The following is a 27278-nucleotide window of genomic DNA, read 5'->3' on the forward strand; positions in this document are numbered from 1 at the left end:
CAGATAAACACACACACAGATAAATACACACACAGATAAACACACATACAGATAAACACACACACAGATAAACACACACACAGATAAAAACACACACACAGATAAACACACACACAGATACACACACGCAGAGAAACACACACACACAGATAAACACACACACAGATAAACACACACACAGATATACACACACAGATGAACACACACAGAGATAAACACACACAGATAAACACACACACAGATAGACACACACAGATAAACACACACACAGATAAACACACATATAAACACACACAGATACACACACACACTGACACACACACACACACAGATAAACACACACACAGATAAACACACACACAGATACACACACAGATAAACACACACACAGATGAACACACACACAGATACAAACACACACAGATAAACACGCACACCGATAAACACACACAGATAAACCCACACACAGATAAACACACACACAGATAAACACACACACAGATAAACACACAGACAGATAAACACACACACAGATAAACACAGACACAAATAGATACAGACACAGATAAACACACACACAGATAAACACACACAGATAAACACACACACAGATAAACACACACACACAGATAAACACACACACAGATGAATACACACACAGATAAGCACACATACAGATAAACACACCACAGATAAACACACACACAGATAAAAACACACACACAGATAAACACACACACAGATACACACACACACAGATAAACACACACACACAGATAAACACACACACAGATAAACACACACTCAGATACACACACACAGATGAACACACACAGAGATAAACACACACAGATAACCACACACACAGATACACACACACACAGATACACACACACACAGATAAACACACACACAGATAAACACACACACAGATAAACACACACAAAGATAAACACTCACACAGATACACACACACAGATACACACACACGCAGATAAACACACATAGATACGCACACACACAGATAAACACACACACAGATAAACACACACACAGATATACACACACAGATAAACACACACACAGATAAACACAAACAGATAAACACACACACAGATAAACACACACAGATAAACACACACACAGATAAACACTCACACAGATACATACACTCACAGATACACGCTCACACAGATAAACACACACAGATACACACACACACAGATAAACACACACACAGATAAACACACGCACAGATACACACACACACAGATAAACACACACACAGATAAACACACACAGATGAACACACACACAGATAAACACACACACAGATAAACACACACACAGTTAAACACACACACGCAGATAAACACACACACAGATAAACACACACACAGATAAACAAACACACAGATAAGCACACATACAGACAGACACACACACAGATAAGCACACAAACAGATAAACACGCACACACAGATAAACACACACACAGATAGACACACACACAGATAAAAACACACACACAGATAAACACACACACACAGATAAACACACACGCACACAGATAAACACACACACAGTTAAACACACACACAGATACACACACACAGATAAACACACACACAGATAAACACACACAAATAAAATCACACAGAGATAAACACACACACAGATAAACACACACATACAGATAAACACACACACAGATAAACACACACACAGTTAAACACACACCGATAAACACACACGCAGATAAACACACACACAGATAGACACACACAGATAAACACACAAAAAGTTAAATTCACACACACAGATAAACACACACACAGATAAACACACACACAGATAAACACACACACAGATAAACACACACACAGATAAACAAACACACAGATAAACACACATGCAGATAAACACACACACAGATAAACACACAAACAGATAAACACGCACACACAGATAAACACACACACTGATACACACATACAGATAAACACACACACAGATAAACACTCACACAGATAAACACACACACACAGATAAACACACAAACAGATAAACACGCACACACAGATAAACACACACACAGATAGACACACACAGATAAAAACACACACACAAATAAACACTCACACAGAAACACACACACAGATAAACACACACACACACAGATAAACACACACACAGTTAAACACACACACAGATAAACACACACAGATAAACACACACACAGAGAAACACACACAGATAAACAGACACACAGATAAACACACACACAGATAAACGCACACACAGATACACACACACAGATAAACACACACACACAGATAAACACACATACGGATAAACACACACACAGATAAACACACACACAGATAAGAACACACACACAGATAAACACACACACACAGAAAAACACACACACAGATAGATACAGACACAGATAAACACACACACAGATAAACACACACAGATAAACACACACACAGATAAACACACACACAGATAAACACACACACAGATACACACACACAGAAAAACACACACACACAGATAAATACACATACAGATAAACACACACACAGATAAACACACACACAGATAAAGACACACACAGATAGACACACACAGATAAACACACACACAGATAAATTCACACACACAGATAAACACACACAAAGATAAACACACACACAGATAAACACACACACAGATACACACACACAGGTAAACACACACACAGATACACACACACAGATAAACACACACACAGATAAAATCACACACACAGATAAACATACACACAGATAAACACACACACAGATACACACACACACAGATAAACACACACGCAGATAAACACACACACAGATACACACACACACAGATAAACACATGCACAGATAAACACAAACAGATAAACACACACACAGATAAACACACACAGATAAACACACACACAGATAAACACTCACACAGATACATACACTCACAGATACACACATACACAGATAAACACACACAGATACACACACACAGGTAAACACACACACAGATAAACACACACACAGATACACACACACACAGATAAACACACACACAGATAAACACACACAGATGAACACACAGACAGATAAACACACACACAGATAAAGACACACACACAGATAAACACACACTCAGATAAACACACACACAGATAAACAAACACACAGATAAACACACATACAGATAAACACACACACAGATAAACACACAAACAGATAAACACGCACACACAGATAAACACACACACAGATAGACACACACAGATAAAAACACACACACAGATAAACACACACAGATACACACACACAGATGAACACACACACACACAGATAAACACACACACAGTTAAACACACACACAGATACACACACACAGATAAACACACACACAGAAAAACACACACAGATAAACACACACACAGATAAACACACACACAGATACACACACACAGATAAACACACACACACAGATAAACACACATACGGATAAACACACACACAGATAAACACACACACAGATTAAAACACACACACAGATAAACACACACACACAGATAAACACACACACAGATAGATACAGACACAGATAAACACACACACAGATAAACACACACAGATAAACACACACACAGATAAACACACACACAGATAAACACACACACAGATACACACACACAGATAAACACACACACAGATAAACACACACAGATAAACACACACACAGATAAACACACACAAAGATAAACACACACACACACAAACACACACACAGATAAACACACGCACAGATAAACACACACACAGATAAACACACACACAGATATACACACATACAGAGAAACACACAGAAAGTTAAACACACAAACAAATAAACACACACACACAGATAGACACACACACAGATAGACACACACACAGATAAAAACACACACACAGATAAACACACACACAGATACACACACAGACAGATAAACACACACACACAGATAAACACATACACACATTAACACACACACAGATACACACACACACAGATAAACACACACATACAGATAAACACACATTCAGATAAACACACACAGATAAACACACAAACAGATAAACACACACACAGATAAACACACACACAGATAAATACATACACAGATAAACACACATACAGATAAACACACTCACCGATCAACACACACACAGATAAAAACACACACACAGATAAACACACACACAGATACACACACACACAGATAAACACACACACACAGATAAACACACACACAGATAAACACACACTCAGATACACACACACAGATGAACACACACAGAGATAAACACACACAGGTAAACACACACACAGATACACACACACACAGATACACACACACACAGATAAACACACACACAGATAAACACACACAGATAAAAACACACACACAGATAAACACACACACACAGATAAACACACACACAGATAGATACAGACACAGATAAACACACACACAGATAAACACACACAGATAAACACACACACAGATAAACACACACACAGATAAACACACACACACAGATAAACACACATACAGATAAACACACACACAGATAAACACACACACAGATAAACACACACACACAGATAAACACACACACAGATAAAGACACACACAGATACACACACACAGTTAAACACACACACAGATAAATTCACACACACAGATAAACACACACACAGATAAACACACACACAGATACACACACACACAGATACACACACACAGATAAACACACACACAGATACACACACACAGATAAACACACACACAGATAAATTCACACACACAGATAAACATACTCACAGATAAACACACACACAGATACACACACACACAGATACACACACACAGATAAACACACACACAGATACACACACACAGATAAACACACGCACAGATAAACACACACACAGATAAACACACACACAGATATACACACACACAGATACACACACACACAGATAAACACACACACAGATGAACACACACACAGATACACACACACACAGATAAACACACACAAAGATGAACACACACAGATAAACCCACACACAGATAAACACACACACAGATAAACACACACACAGATAAACACTCACACAGATACACACACACACAGATACACACACACACAGATAAACAGACACAGATAAACACACACACAGATAAACACACACACAGATAAACACACACACAGATAAAGACACACACAATTAGATACAGACACAGATAAACACACACACAGATAAACACACACACAGATAAACACACACACAGATACACACACACAGATAAACACACACACAGATAAACACACACAGATAAACACACACACAGATAAACACACACAAAGATAAACACGCACACACACAAACACACACACAGATAAACACACGCACAGATAAACACACACACAGATAAACACACATACAGATAAACACACACACAGATTAACACACACACAGATAAAAACACACACACAGATAAACACACAAACAGATACACACACACACAGATAAACACACACACACAGATAAACACACACACAGATAAACACACACTCAGATACACACACACAGATGAACACACACAGAGATAAACACACACAGATAAACACACACACAGATACACACACACACAGATACACACACACACAGATAAACACACACACAGATAAACACACACACAGATAAACACACACAAAGATAAACACTCACACAGATACACACACACAGATACACAAACACACAGATAAACACACATAGATACACACACACAGATAAACACACACACAGATAAACACACACACAGATACACACACACACAGATAAACACACACACAGATAAACACAAACAGATAAACACACACACAGATAAACACACACAGATAAACACACACACAGATAAACACACACAGATGAACACACACACAGATAAACACAGACACAGATAAACACACACACAGTTAAACACACACACACAGATAAACACACACACAGATAAACACACACACAGATAAACAAACACACGGATAAACACACAAAAAGATAAACACGCACACACAGATAAACACACACACAGATAGACACACACACAGATAAAAACACACACACAGATAAACACACACACAGATACAGACACACAGATAAACACACACGCACACAGATAAACACACACACAGTTAAACACACACACAGATACACACACACAGATAAACACACACACAGATAAACACACACAAATAAAATCACACAGAGATAAACACACACACAGATAAACACACACATACAGATAAACACACACACAGATAAACACACACACAGTTAAACACACACAGATAAACACACACGCAGATAAACACACACACAGACACACACAGATAAACACACAAGAAGATAAATTCACACACACAGATAAACACACACACAGATAAACACACACACAGATACACACACACACATATACACACACACAGACAAACACACACACTGATACACACACACAGATAAACACAAACAGAGATAAATTCACACACACAGATAAACACACACAGATACACACACACAGATAAACACACACACAGATAAACACACACACAGATAAACACACACACAGATAAACACGCGCAGAGATACACACACACACAGATACACACACACACAGGTAAACACACACAGATAAACACACACACAGATAAACACACACACAGATACACACACACAGATACACACACACAGATAAACACACACACACAGATAAACACACACACAGATAAACACACACACAGATAAATACACACACAGATAAACACACATACAGATAAACACACACACAGATAAACACACACACAGATAAAAACACACACACAGATAAACACACACACAGATACACACACGCAGAGAAACACACACACACAGATAAACACACACACAGATAAACACACACACAGATATACACACACAGATGAACACACACAGAGATAAACACACACAGATAAACACACACACAGATAGACACACACAGATAAACACACACACAGATAAACACACAGATAAACACACACAGATACACACACACACTGACACACACACACACACAGATAAACACACACACAGATAAACACACACACAGATACACACACAGATAAACACACACACAGATGAACACACACACAGATACAAACACACACAGATAAACACGCACACCGATAAACACACACAGATAAACCCACACACAGATAAACACACACACAGATAAACACACACACAGATAAACACACAGACAGATAAACACACACACAGATAAACACAGACACAAATAGATACAGACACAGATAAACACACACACAGATAAACACACACAGATAAACACACACACAGATAAACACACACACACAGATAAACACACACACAGATGAATACACACACAGATAAGCACACATACAGATAAACACACCACAGATAAACACACACACAGATAAAAACACACACACAGATAAACACACACACAGATACACACACACACAGATAAACACACACACACAGATAAACACACACACAGATAAACACACACTCAGATACACACACACAGATGAACACACACAGAGATAAACACACACAGATAACCACACACACAGATACACACACACACAGATACACACACACACAGATAAACACACACACAGATAAACACACACACAGATAAACACACACAAAGATAAACACTCACACAGATACACACACACAGATACACACACACGCAGATAAACACACATAGATACGCACACACACAGATAAACACACACACAGATAAACACACACACAGATATACACACACAGATAAACACACACACAGATAAACACAAACAGATAAACACACACACAGATAAACACACACAGATAAACACACACACAGATAAACACTCACACAGATACATACACTCACAGATACACGCTCACACAGATAAACACACACAGATACACACACACACAGATAAACACACACACAGATAAACACACGCACAGATACACACACACACAGATAAACACACACACAGATAAACACACACAGATGAACACACACACAGATAAACACACACACAGATAAACACACACACAGTTAAACACACACACGCAGATAAACACACACACAGATAAACACACACACAGATAAACAAACACACAGATAAGCACACATACAGACAGACACACACACAGATAAGCACACAAACAGATAAACACGCACACACAGATAAACACACACACAGATAGACACACACACAGATAAAAACACACACACAGATAAACACACACACACAGATAAACACACACGCACACAGATAAACACACACACAGTTAAACACACACACACAGATAAACACACACACAGATGAATACACACACAGATAAGCACACATACAGATAAACACACCACAGATAAACACACACACAGATAAAAACACACACACAGATAAACACACACACAGATACACACACACACAGATAAACACACACACACAGATAAACACACACACAGATAAACACACACTCAGATACACACACACAGATGAACACACACAGAGATAAACACACACAGATAACCACACACACAGATACACACACACACAGATAAACACACACACAGATAAACACACACAAATAAAATCACACAGAGATAAACACACACACAGATAAACACACACATACAGATAAACACACACACAGATAAACACACACACAGTTAAACACACACCGATAAACACACACGCAGATAAACACACACACAGATAGACACACACAGATAAACACACAAAAAGTTAAATTCACACACACAGATAAACACACACACAGATAAACACACACACAGATAAACACACACACAGATAAACACACACACAGATAAACAAACACACAGATAAACACACTTGCAGATAAACACACACACAGATAAACACACAAACAGATAAACACGCACACACAGATAAACACACACACTGATACACACATACAGATAAACACACACACAGATAAACACTCACACAGATAAACACACACACACAGATAAACACACAAACAGATAAACACGCACACACAGATAAACACACACACAGATAGACACACACAGATAAAAACACACACACAAATAAACACTCACACAGAAACACACACACAGATAAACACACACACACACAGATAAACACACACACAGTTAAACACACACACAGATAAACACACACAGATAAACACACACACAGAGAAACACACACAGATAAACAGACACACAGATAAACACACACACAGATAAACACACACACAGATACACACACACAGATAAACACACACACACAGATAAACACACATACGGATAAACACACACACAGATAAACACACACACAGATAAGAACACACACACAGATAAACACACACACACAGATAAACACACACACAGATAGATACAGACACAGATAAACACAGACACAGATAAACACACACAGATAAACACACACACAGATAAACACACACACAGATAAACACACACACAGATACACACACACAGAAAAACACACACACACAGATAAATACACATACAGATAAACACACACACAGATAAACACACACACAGATAAAGACACACACAGATAGACACACACAGATAAACGTACACACAGATAAATTCACACACACAGATAAACACACACAAAGATAAACACACACACAGATAAACACACACACAGATACACACACACAGATAAACACACACACAGATACACACACACAGATAAACACACACACAGATAAAATCACACACACAGATAAACATACACACAGATAAACACACACACAGATACACACACACACAGATAAACACACACGCAGATAAACACACACACAGATACACACACACACAGATAAACACATGCACAGATAAACACAAACAGATAAACACACACACAGATAAACACACACAGATAAACACACACACAGATAAACACTCACACAGATACATACACTCACAGATACACACATACACAGATAAACACACACAGATACACACACACAGGTAAACACACACACAGATAAACACACACACAGATACACACACACACAGATAAACACACACACAGATAAACACACACAGATGAACACACAGACAGATAAACACACACACAGATAAAGACACACACACAGATAAACACACACTCAGATAAACACACACACAGATAAACAAACACACAGATAAACACACATACAGATAAACACACACACAGATAAACACACAAACAGATAAACACGCACACACAGATAAACACACACACAGATAGACACACACAGATAAAAACACACACACAGATAAACACACACAGATACACACACACAGATGAACACACACACACACAGATAAACACACGCACAGTTAAACACACACACAGATACACACACACAGATAAACACACACACAGAAAAACACACACAGATAAACACACACACAGATAAACACACACACAGATACACACACACAGATAAACACACACACACAGATAAACACACATACGGATAAACACACACACAGATAAACACACACACAGATTAAAACACACACACAGATAAACACACACACACAGATAAACACACACACAGATAGATACAGACACAGATAAACACACACACAGATAAACACACACAGATAAACACACACACAGATAAACACACACACAGATAAACACACACACAGATACACACACACAGATAAACACACACACAGATAAACACACACAGATAAACACACACACAGATAAACACACACAAAGATAAACACACACACACACAAACACACACACAGATAAACACACGCACAGATAAACACACACACAGATAAACACACACACAGATATACACACATACAGAGAAACACACAGAAAGTTAAACACACAAACAAATAAACACACACACACAGATAGACACACACACAGATAGACACACACACAGATAAAAACACACACACAGATAAACACACACACAGATACACACACAGACAGATAAACACACACACACAGATAAACACATACACACATTAACACACACACAGATACACACACACACAGATAAACACACACATACAGATAAACACACATTCAGATAAACACACACAGATAAACACACAAACAGATAAACACACACACAGATAAACACACACACAGATAAATACATACACAGATAAACACACATACAGATAAACACACTCACCGATCAACACACACACAGATAAAAACACACACACAGATAAACACACACACAGATACACACACACACAGATAAACACACACACACAGATAAACACACACACAGATAAACACACACTCAGATACACACACACAGATGAACACACACAGAGATAAACACACACAGGTAAACACACACACAGATACACACACACACAGATACACACACACACAGATAAACACACACACAGATAAACACACACAGATAAAAACACACACACAGATAAACACACACACACAGATAAACACACACACAGATAGATACAGACACAGATAAACACACACACAGATAAACACACACAGATAAACACACACACAGATAAACACACACACAGATAAACACACACACACAGATAAACACACATACAGATAAACACACACACAGATAAACACACACACAGATAAACACACACACACAGATAAACACACACACAGATAAAGACACACACAGATACACACACACAGTTAAACACACACACAGATAAATTCACACACACAGATAAACACACACACAGATAAACACACACACAGATACACACACACACAGATACACACACACAGATAAACACACACACAGATACACACACACAGATAAACACACACACAGATAAATTCACACACACAGATAAACATACTCACAGATAAACACACACACAGATACACACACACACAGATACACACACACAGATAAACACACACACTGATACACACACACAGATAAACACACGCACAGATAAACACACACACAGATAAACACACACACAGATATACACACACACAGATACACACACACACAGATAAACACACACACAGATGAACACACACACAGATACACACACACACAGATAAACACACACAAAGATGAACACACACAGATAAACCCACACACAGATAAACACACACACAGATAAACACACACACAGATAAACACTCACACAGATACACACACACACAGATACACACACACACAGATAAACAGACACAGATAAACACACACACAGATAAACACACACACAGATAAACACACACACAGATAAAGACACACACAATTAGATACAGACACAGATAAACACACACACAGATAAACACACACACAGATAAACACACACACAGATACACACACACAGATAAACACACACACAGATAAACACACACAGATAAACACACACACAGATAAACACACACAAAGATAAACACGCACACACACAAACACACACACAGATAAACACACGCACAGATAAACACACACACAGATAAACACACACACAGATATACACACATACAGAGAAACACACACAAAGTTAAACACACAAACAAATAAACACACACACACAGATAAACACACACACAGATAGACACACACACAGATAAAAAGACACACACAGATAAACACACACACAGATACACACACAGACAGATAAACACACACACACAGATAAACACATACACACATTAACACACACACAGATACACACACACACAGATAAACACACACACACAGATAAACACACACACAGATAAACACACACAAACAGATAAACACACACACAGATAAATACACACACAGATAAACACACATACAGATAAACACACACACAGATTAACACACACACAGATAAAAACACACACACAGATAAACACACAAACAGATACACACACACACAGATAAACACACACACACAGATAAACACACACACAGATAAACACACACTCAGATACACACACACAGATGAACACACACAGAGATAAACACACACAGATAAACACACACACAGATACACACACACACAGATACACACACACACAGATAAACACACACACAGATAAACACACACACAGATAAACACACAAAGATAAACACTCACACAGATACACACACACAGATACACAAACACACAGATAAACACACATAGATACACACACACACAGATAAACACACACACAGATAAACACACACACAGATACACACACACACAGATAAACACACACACAGATTAACACAAACAGATAAACACACACACAGATAAACACACACAGATAAACACACACACAGATAAACACACACAGATGAACACACACACAGATAAACACAGACACAGATAAACACACACACAGTTAAACACACACACACAGATAAACACACACACAGATAAACACACACACAGATAAACAAACACACGGATAAACACACAAAAAGATAAACACGCACACACAGATAAACACACACACAGATAGACACACACACAGATAAAAACACACACACAGATAAACACACACACAGATACAGACACACAGATAAACACACACGCACACAGATAAACACACACACAGTTAAACACACACACAGATACACACACACAGATAAACACACACACAGATAAACACACACAAATAAAATCACACAGAGATAAACACACACACAGATAAACACACACATACAGATAAACACACACACAGATAAACACACACACAGTTAAACACACACAGATAAACACACACGCAGATAAACACACACACAGATAGACACACACAGATAAACACACAAGAAGATAAATTCACACACACAGATAAACACACACACAGATAAACACACACACAGATACACACACACACATATACACACACACAGACAAACACACACACTGATACACACACACAGATAAACACAAACAGAGATAAATTCACACACACAGATAAACACACACAGATACACACACACAGATAAACACACACACAGATAAACACACACACAGATAAACACACACACAGATAAACACGTGCAGAGATACACACACACACAGATACACACACACACAGGTAAACACACACAGATAAACACACACACAGATAAACACACACACAGATACACACACACAGATACACACACACAGATAACCACACACACACAGATAAACACACACACAGATAAACACACACACAGATAAATACACACACAGATAAACACACATACAGATAAACACACACACAGATAAACACACACACAGATAAAAACACACACACAGATAAGCACACACAGATACACACACGCAGAGAAACACACACACACAGATAAACACACACACAGATAAACACACACACAGATATACACACACAGATGAACACACACAGAGATAAACACACACAGATAAACACACACACAGATAGACACACACAGATAAACACACACACAGATAAACACACAGATAAACACACACAGATACACACACACACTGACACACACACACACAGATAAACACACACACAGATAAACACACACACAGATACACACACAGATAAACACACACACAGATGAACACACACACAGATACAAACACACACAGATAAACACGCACACCGATAAACACACACAGATAAACCCACACACAGATAAACACACACACAGATAAACACACACACAGACAAACACACAGACAGATAAACACACACACAGATAAACACAGACACAAATAGATACAGACACAGATAAACACACACACAGATAAACACACACAGATAAACACACACACAGATAAACACACACACACAGATAAACACACACACAGATGAATACACACACAGATAAGCACACATACAGATAAACACACCACAGATAAACACACACACAGATAAAAACACACACACAGATAAACACACACACAGATACACACACACACAGATAAACACACACACACAGATAAACACACACACAGATAAACACACACTCAGATACACACACACAGATGAACACACACAGAGATAAACACACACAGATAACCACACACACAGATACACACACACACAGATACACACACACACAGATAAACACACACACAGATAAACACACACACAGATAAACACACACAAAGATAAACACTCACACAGATACACACACACAGATACACACACACGCAGATAAACACACATAGATACGCACACACACAGATAAACACACACACAGATAAACACACACACAGATATACACACACAGATAAACACACACACAGATAAACACAAACAGATAAACACACACACAGATAAACACACACAGATAAACACACACACAGATAAACACTCACACAGATACATACACTCACAGATACACGCTCACACAGATAAACACACACAGATACACACACACACAGATAAACACACACACAGATAAACACACGCACAGATACACACACACACAGATAAACACACACACAGATAAACACACACAGATGAACACACACACAGATAAACACACACACAGATAAACACACACACAGTTAAACACACACACGCAGATAAACACACACACAGATAAACACACACACAGATAAACAAACACACAGATAAGCACACATACAGATAAACACACACACAGATAAACACAAACACAGTTAAACACACACACGCAGATAAACACACACACAGATAAACACACACACAGATAAACAAACACACAGATAAGCACACATACAGATAGACACACACACAGATAAGCACACAAACAGATAAACACGCACACACAGATAAACACACACACAGATAGACACACACACAGATAAAAACACACACACAGATAAACACACACACACAGATAAACACACACGCACACAGATAAACACACACACAGTTAAACACACACACAGATACACACACACAGATAAACACACACACAGATAAACACACACAAATAAAATCACACAGAGATAAACACACACACAGATAAACACACACATACAGATAAACACACACACAGATAAACACACACACAGTTAAACACACACCGATAAACACACACGCAGATAAACACACACACAGATAGACACACACAGATAAACACACAAAAAGTTAAATTCACACACACAGATAAACACACACACAGATAAACACACACACAGATAAACACACACACAGATAAACACACACACAGATAAACAAACACACAGATAAACACACATGCAGATAAACACACACACAGATAAACACACAAACAGATAAACACGCACACACAGATAAACACACACACTGATACACACATACAGATAAACACACACACAGATAAACACACACACAGATAAACACACACACACAGATAAACACACAAACAGATAAACACGCACACACAGATAAACACACACACAGATAGACACACACAGATAAAAACACACACACAAATAAACACTCACACAGAAACACACACACAGATAAACACACACACACACAGATAAACACACACACAGTTAAACACACACACAGATAAACACACACAGATAAACACACACACAGAGAAACACACACAGATAAACAGACACACAGATAAACACACACACAGATAAACACACACACAGATACACACACACAGATAAACACACACACACAGATAAACACACATACGGATAAACACACACACAGATAAACACACACACAGATAAGAACACACACACAGATAAACACACACACACAGATAAACACACACACAGATAGATACAGACACAGATAAACACACACACAGATAAACACACACAGATAAACACACACACAGATAAACACACACACAGATAAACACACACACAGATACACACACACAGAAAAACACACACACACAGATAAACACACATACAGATAAACACACACACAGATAAACACACACACAGATAAAGACACACACAGATAGACACACACAGATAAACACACACACAGATAAATTCACACACACAGATAAACACACACAAAGATAAACACACACACAGATACACACACACACAGATACACACACACAGATAAACACACACACAGATACACACACACAGATAAACACACACACAGATAAAATCACACACACAGATAAACATACACACAGATAAACACACACACAGATACACACACACACAGATAAACACACACGCAGATAAACACACACACAGATACACACACACACAGATAAACACATGCACAGATAAACACAAACAGATAAACACACACACAGATAAACACACACAGATAAACACACACACAGATAAACACTCACACAGATACATACACTCACAGACACACACATACACAGATAAACACACACAGATACACACACACAGGTAAACACACACACAGATAAACACACACACAGATACACACACACACAGATAAACACACACACAGATAAACACACACAGATGAACACACAGACAGATAAACACACACACAGATAAAGACACACACACAGATAAACACACACTCAGATAAACACACACACAGATAAACAAACACACAGATAAACACACATACAGATAAACACACAAACAGATAAACACACAAACAGATAAACACGCACACACAGATAAACACACACACAGATAGACACACACAGATAAAAACACACACACAGATAAACACACACAGATACACACACACAGATGAACACACACACACACAGATAAACACACACACCGTTAACACACACACAGATACACACACACAGATAAACACACACACAGAAAAACACACACAGATAAACACACACACAGATAAACACACACACAGATACACACACACAGATAAACACACACACACAGATAAACACACATACGGATAAACACACACACAGATAAACACACACACAGATTAAAACACATACACAGATAAACACACACACACAGATAAACACACACACAGATAGATACAGACACAGATAAACACACACACAGATAAACACACACAGATAAACACACACACAGATAAACACACACACAGATAAACACACACACAGATACACACACACAGATAAACACACACACAGATAAACACACACAGATAAACACACACACAGATAAACACACACAAAGATAAACACACACACACACAAACACACACACAGATAAACACACGCACAGATAAACACACACACAGATAAACACACACACAGATATACACACATACAGAGAAACACACAGAAAGTTAAACACACAAACAAATAAGCACACACACACAGATAGACACACACACAGATAGACACACACACAGATAAAAACACACACACAGATAAACACACACACAGATACACACACAGACAGATAAACACACACACACAGATAAACACATACACACATTAACACACACACAGATACAAACACACACAGATAAACACACACATACAGATAAACACACATTCAGATAAACACACACAGATAAACACACAAACAGATAAACACACACACAGATAAACACACACACAGATAAATACATACACAGATAAACACACATACAGATAAACACACACACCGATCAACACACACACAGATAAAAACACACACACAGATAAACACACACACAGATACACACACACACAGATAAACACACACACACAGATAAACACACACACAGATAAACACACACTCAGATACACACACACAGATGAACACACACAGAGATAAACACACACAGGTAAACACACACACAGATACACACACACACAGATACACACACACACAAATAAACACACACACAGATAAACACACACAGATAAAAACACACACACAGATAAACACACACACACAGATAAACACACACACAGATAGATACAGACACAGATAAACACACACACAGATAAACACACACAGATAAACACACACACAGATAAACACACACACAGATAAACACACACACAGATAAACACACACACACAGATAAACACACATACAGATAAACACACACACAGATAAACACACACACAGATAAACACACACACACAGATAAACACACACACAGATAAAGACACACACAGATACACACACACAGTTAAACACACACACAGATAAATTCACACACACAGATAAACACACACACAGATAAACACACACACAGATACACACACACACAGATACACACACACAGATAAACACACACACAGATACACACACACAGATAAACACACACACAGATAAATTCACACACACAGATAAACATACTCACAGATAAACACACACACAGATACACACACACACAGATGCACACACACAGATAAACACACACACAGATACACACACACAGATAAACACACGCACAGATAAACACACACACAGATAAACACACACACAGATATACACACATACAGATAAACAAACACAAAGATAAACACACAAACAAATAAACACACACACACAGATAAACACACACACAGATAGACACACACACAGATAAAAACACACACAGATAAACACACACACAGATACACACACAGACAGATAAACACACACACACAGATAAACACATACACACAGATTAACACACACACAGATACACACACACACAGATAAACACACACATACAGATAAACACACATTCAGATAAACACACACAGATAAACACACACACAGATAAACACACACACAGATAAACACACACACAGATAAAGACACACACAGATAAACACACACACCGATAAACACACACACAGATAAAAACACACACACAGATAAACACACACACAGATACACACACACACAGATAAACACACACACACAGATAAACACACACAGAGATAAACACACACTCAGATACACACACACAGATGAACAAACACAGAGAGAAAAACACACAGGTAAACACACACACAGATACACACACACACAGATACACACACACACAGATAAACACACACACAGATAAACACACACACAGATAAATACACACAAAGATAAACACTCACACAGATACACACACACAGATACACACACACACAGATAAACACACTCAGATACAATAACACACAGATAAACACACACACAGATAAACACACACACAGATACACACACACACAGATAAACACACGCACAGATAAACACAAACAGATAAACACACACACAGATAAACACACACAGATAAACACACACACAGATAAACACACACAGATAAACACACACACAGATAAACACACACGCAGATAAACACACACACAGATAAAGACACACACAGATAGACACACACAGATAAACACACACACAGATAAATTCACACACACAGATAAACACACACACAGGTAAACTCACACACAGATACACACACACACAGATACACACACACAGATAAACACACACACAGATACACACACACACAGATAAACACACACACAGATAAATTCACACACACAGATAAACATACACACAGATAAACACACACACAGATAAACACACACACAGATACACACACACAGATAAACACACACACAGATACACACACAGGCAGATAAACACACACACACAGATAAACACATACACACAGATTAACACACACACAGATACACACACACACAGATAAACACACACATACAGATAAACACACATTCAGATAAACACACACAGATAAACACACACACAGATAAACACACACTCAGATAAACACACACACAGATAAATACATACACAGATAAACACACATACAGATAAACACACACACCGATAAACACACACACCGATAAATACACACACACAGATAAACACACACACAGATACACACACACACAGATAAACACACACACACAGATAAACACACACACAGATAAACACACACTCAGATATACACACACAGATGAACACACACAGAGATACACACACACAGATACACACACACACAGATACACACACACACAGATAAACACACACACAGATAAACACACACACAGATAAACACACACAAAGATAAACACTCACACCGATACACACACACAGATACACACACACACAGATAAACACACACAGATACACACACACACAGATAAACACACACACAGATAAACACACACACAGATACACACACACACAGATAAACACACGCACAGATAAACACAAACAGATAAACACACACACAGATAAACACACACAGATAAACACACACACAGATAAACACACACACAGATAAACACTCACACAGATACATACACTCACAGATACAGACATACACAGATAAACACACACAGATACACACACACACAGATTAACACACACACAGATACACACACACACAGATATACACACACATACAGATAAACACACTTTCAGATAAACACACACAGATAAACACACACACAGATAAACACACACACAGATAAACACACACACAGATAAATACATACACAGATAAACACACACACAGATAAACACACACAGATAAACACACACAGATATAAACACACACACAGATAAACACACACACAGATAAACACACACACACAGATAAACACACACACAGATAAAGACACACACAGATAGACACATACAGATAAACACACACACAGATATATTCACACACACAGATAAACACACACACAGATAAACACACACACAAAAACACACACACACAGATACACACACACAGACAAACACACACACAGATACACACACACACAGATAAACACACACACAGATAAATTCACACACACAGATAAACATACACACAGATAAACACACACACAGATACAAACACACAGAGATACACACACACAGATAAACACACACACAGATACACACACACAGATAAACACACACACAGATAAACACACACAGATAAACACACACACAGATAAACACACACAAAGATAAACACACACACACACAAACACATGCACAGATAAACACACACACAGATAAACACACACACAGATATACACACATACAGAGAAACACACACAAAGTTAAACACACAAACAAATAAACACACACACACAGATAAACACACACACAGATAGACACACACACAGATAAAAACACACACACAGATAAACACACACACAGATACACACACAGACAGATAAACACACACACACAGATAAACACATACACACATTAACACACACACAGATACACACACACACAGATAAACACACACATACAGATAAACACACATTCAGATAAACACACACAGATAAACACACAAACAGATACACACACACACAGATAAACACACACACAGATAAATACATACACAGATAAACACACATACAGATAAACACACACACCGATAAACACACACACAGATAAAAACACACACACAGATAAACACACACAGAGATACACACACACACAGATAAACACACACACACAGATAAATACACACACAGATAAACACACACTCAGATACACACACACAGATGAACACACACAGAGATAAACACACACAGGTAAACACACACACAGATACACACACACACAGATACGCACACACACAGATAAACACACACACAGATAAACACACACACACAGATAAACACACACACAGATAGATACAGACACAGGTAAACACACACACAGATAAACACACACAGATAAACACACACACAGATAAACACACACACAGATAAACACACATACAGATAAACACACACACAGATAAACACACACACAGGTAAACACACACACACAGATAAACACACACACAGATAAAGACACACACAGATAGACACACACAGATAAACACACACACAGATAAATTCACACACACAGATAAACACACACACAGATAAACACACACACAGATACACACACACACAGATACACACACACAGATAAACACACACACAGATACACACACACAGATAAACACACACACAGATAAATTCACACACACAGATAAACATACACACAGATAAACACACACACAGATACACACACACACAGATACACACACACAGATAAACACACACACAGACAGACACACACAGATAAACACACGCACAGATAAACACACACACAGATAAACACACACACAGATATACATACATACAGATAAACAAACACAAAGATAAACACACAAACAAATAAACACACACACACAGATAAACACACACACAGATAGACACACACACAGATAAAAACACACACACAGATAAACACACACACAGATACACACACAGACAGATAAACACACACACACAGATAAACACATACACACAGATTAACACACACACAGATACACACACACACAGATAAACACACACATACAGATAAACACACATTCAGATAAACACACACAGATAAACACACACACAGATAAACACACACACAGATAAAGACACACAAAAATAAACACACACACAGATAAACAAACACACCGATAAAAACACACACAGATAAAAACACACACACAGATAAACACACACACAGATACACACACACACAGATAAACACACACACACAGATAAACACACACACAGATAAACACACACTCAGATACACACACACAGATGAACAAACACAGAGATAAACACACACAGGTAAACACACACACAGATACACACACACACAGATACACACACACACAGATAAACACACACACAGATAAACACACACACAGATAAACACACACAAAGATAAACACTCACACAGATACACACACACAGATACACACACACACAGATAAACACACACAGATACAATAACACACAGATAAACACACACACAGATAAACACACACACAGATACACACACACACAGATAAACACACGCACAGATAAACACAAACAGATAAACACACAGACAGATAAACACACACAGATAAACACACACACAGATAAACACACACAGATAAACACACACACAGATAAACACACACACAGATAAACACACACACAGTTAAAGACACACACAGATAGACACACACAGATAAACACACACACAGATAAATTCACACACACAGATAAACACACACACAGGTAAACACACACACAGATACACACACACACAGATACACACACACAGATAAACACACACACAGATACACACACACACAGATAAACACACACACAGAAAAATTCACACACACAGATAAACATACACACAGATAAACACACACACAGATACACACACACACAGATACACACACACCGATAAACACACACACAGATAAAAACACACACACAGATAAACACACACAGAGATACACACACACACAGATAAACACACACACACAGATAAATACACACACAGATAAACACACACTCAGATACACACACACAGATGAACACACACAGAGATAAACACACACAGGTAAACACACACACAGATACACACACACACAGATACGCACACACACAGATAAACACACACACAGATAAACACACACACACAGATAAACACACACACAGATAGATACAGACACAGGTAAACACACACACAGATAAACACACACAGATAAACACACACACAGATAAACACACACACAGATAAACACACATACAGATAAACACACACACAGATAAACACACACACAGGTAAACACACACACACAGATAAACACACACACAGATAAAGACACACACAGATAGACACACACAGATAAACACACACACAGATAAATTCACACACACAGATAAACACACACACAGATAAACACACACACAGATACACACACTCACAGATACACACACACAGATAAACACACACACAGATACACACACACAGATAAACACACACACAGATAAATTCACACACACAGATAAACATACACACAGGTAAACACACACACAGATACACACACACACAGATACACACACACAGATAAACACACACACAGACAGACACACACAGATAAACACACGCACAGATAAACACACACACAGATAAACACACACACAGATATACATACATACAGATAAACAAACACAAAGATAAACACACAAACAAATAAACACACACACACAGATAAACACACACACAGATAGACACACACACAGATAAAAACACACACACAGATAAACACACACACAGATACACACACAGACATATAAACACACACACACAGATAAACACATACACACAGATTAACACACACACAGATACACACACACACAGATAAACACACACATACAGATAAACACACATTCAGATAAACACACACAGATAAACACACACACAGATAAACACACACACAGATAAAGACACACACAGATAAACACACACACAGATAAACAAACACACCGATAAAAACACACACAGATAAAAACACACACACAGATAAACACACACACAGATACACACACACACAGATAAACACACACACACAGATAAACACACACACAGATAAACACACACTCAGATACACACACACAGATGAACAAACACAGAGATAAACACACACAGGTAAACACACACACAGATACACACACACACAGATACACACACACACAGATAAACACACACACAGATAAACACACACACAGATAAACACACACAAAGATAAACACTCACACAGATACACACACACAGATACACACACACACAGATACAATAACACACAGATAAACACACACACAGATAAACACACACACAGATACACACACACACAGATAAACACACGCACAGATAAACACAAACAGATAAACACACAGACAGATAAACACACACAGATAAACACACACACAGATAAACACACACAGATAAACACACACACAGATACACACACACACAGATACACACACACAGATAAACACACACACAGATACACACACACAGATAAACACACACACAGATAAATTCACACACACAGATAAACATACACACAGGTAAACACACACACAGATATACACACACACAGATACACACACACAGATAAACACACACACAGACAGACACACACAGATAAACACACGCACAGATAAACACACACACAGATAAACACACACACAGATATACATACATACAGATAAACAAACACAAAGATAAACACACAAACAAATAAACACACACACACAGATAAACACACACACAGATAAACACACACACAGATAAACACACACACAGTTAAAGACACACACAGATAGACACACACAGATAAACACACACACAGATAAATTCACACACACAGATAAACACACACACAGGTAAACACACACACAGATACACACACACACAGATACACACACACAGATAAACACACACACAGATACACACACACACAGATAAACACACACACAGAAAAATTCACACACACAGATAAACATACACACAGATAAACACACACACAGATACACACACACACAGATACACACACACCGATAAACACACACACAGATAAAAACACACACACAGATAAACACACACAGAGATACACACACACACAGATAAACACACACACACAGATAAATACACACACAGATAAACACACACTCAGATACACACACACAGATGAACACACACAGAGATAAACACACACAGGTAAACACACACACAGATACACACACACACAGATACGCACACACACAGATAAACACACACACAGATAAACACACACACACAGATAAACACACACACAGATAGATACAGACACAGGTAAACACACACACAGATAAACACACACAGATAAACACACACACAGATAAACACACACACAGATAAACACACATACAGATAAACACACACACAGATAAACACACACACAGGTAAACACACACACACAGATAAACACACACACAGATAAAGACACACACAGATAGACACACACAGATAAACACACACACAGATAAATTCACACACACAGATAAACACACACACAGATAAACACACACACAGATACACACACACACAGATACACACACACAGATAAACACACACACAGATACACACACACAGATAAACACACACACAGATAAATTCACACACACAGATAAACATACACACAGGTAAACACACACACAGATACACACACACACAGATACACACACACAGATAAACACACACACAGACAGACACACACAGATAAACACACGCACAGATAAACACACACACAGATAAACACACACACAGATATACATACATACAGATAAACAAACACAAAGATAAACACACAAACAAATAAACACACACACACAGATAAACACACACACAGATAGACACACACACAGATAAAAACACACACACAGATAAACAC

The sequence above is a fragment of the Somniosus microcephalus genome, chromosome 4 (genome assembly GCF_052327205.1).
Source record: "Somniosus microcephalus isolate GS21.2 chromosome 4, FLI_Smic_1.0, whole genome shotgun sequence".
Classification (NCBI taxonomy): Eukaryota; Metazoa; Chordata; class Chondrichthyes; order Squaliformes; family Somniosidae; genus Somniosus; species Somniosus microcephalus.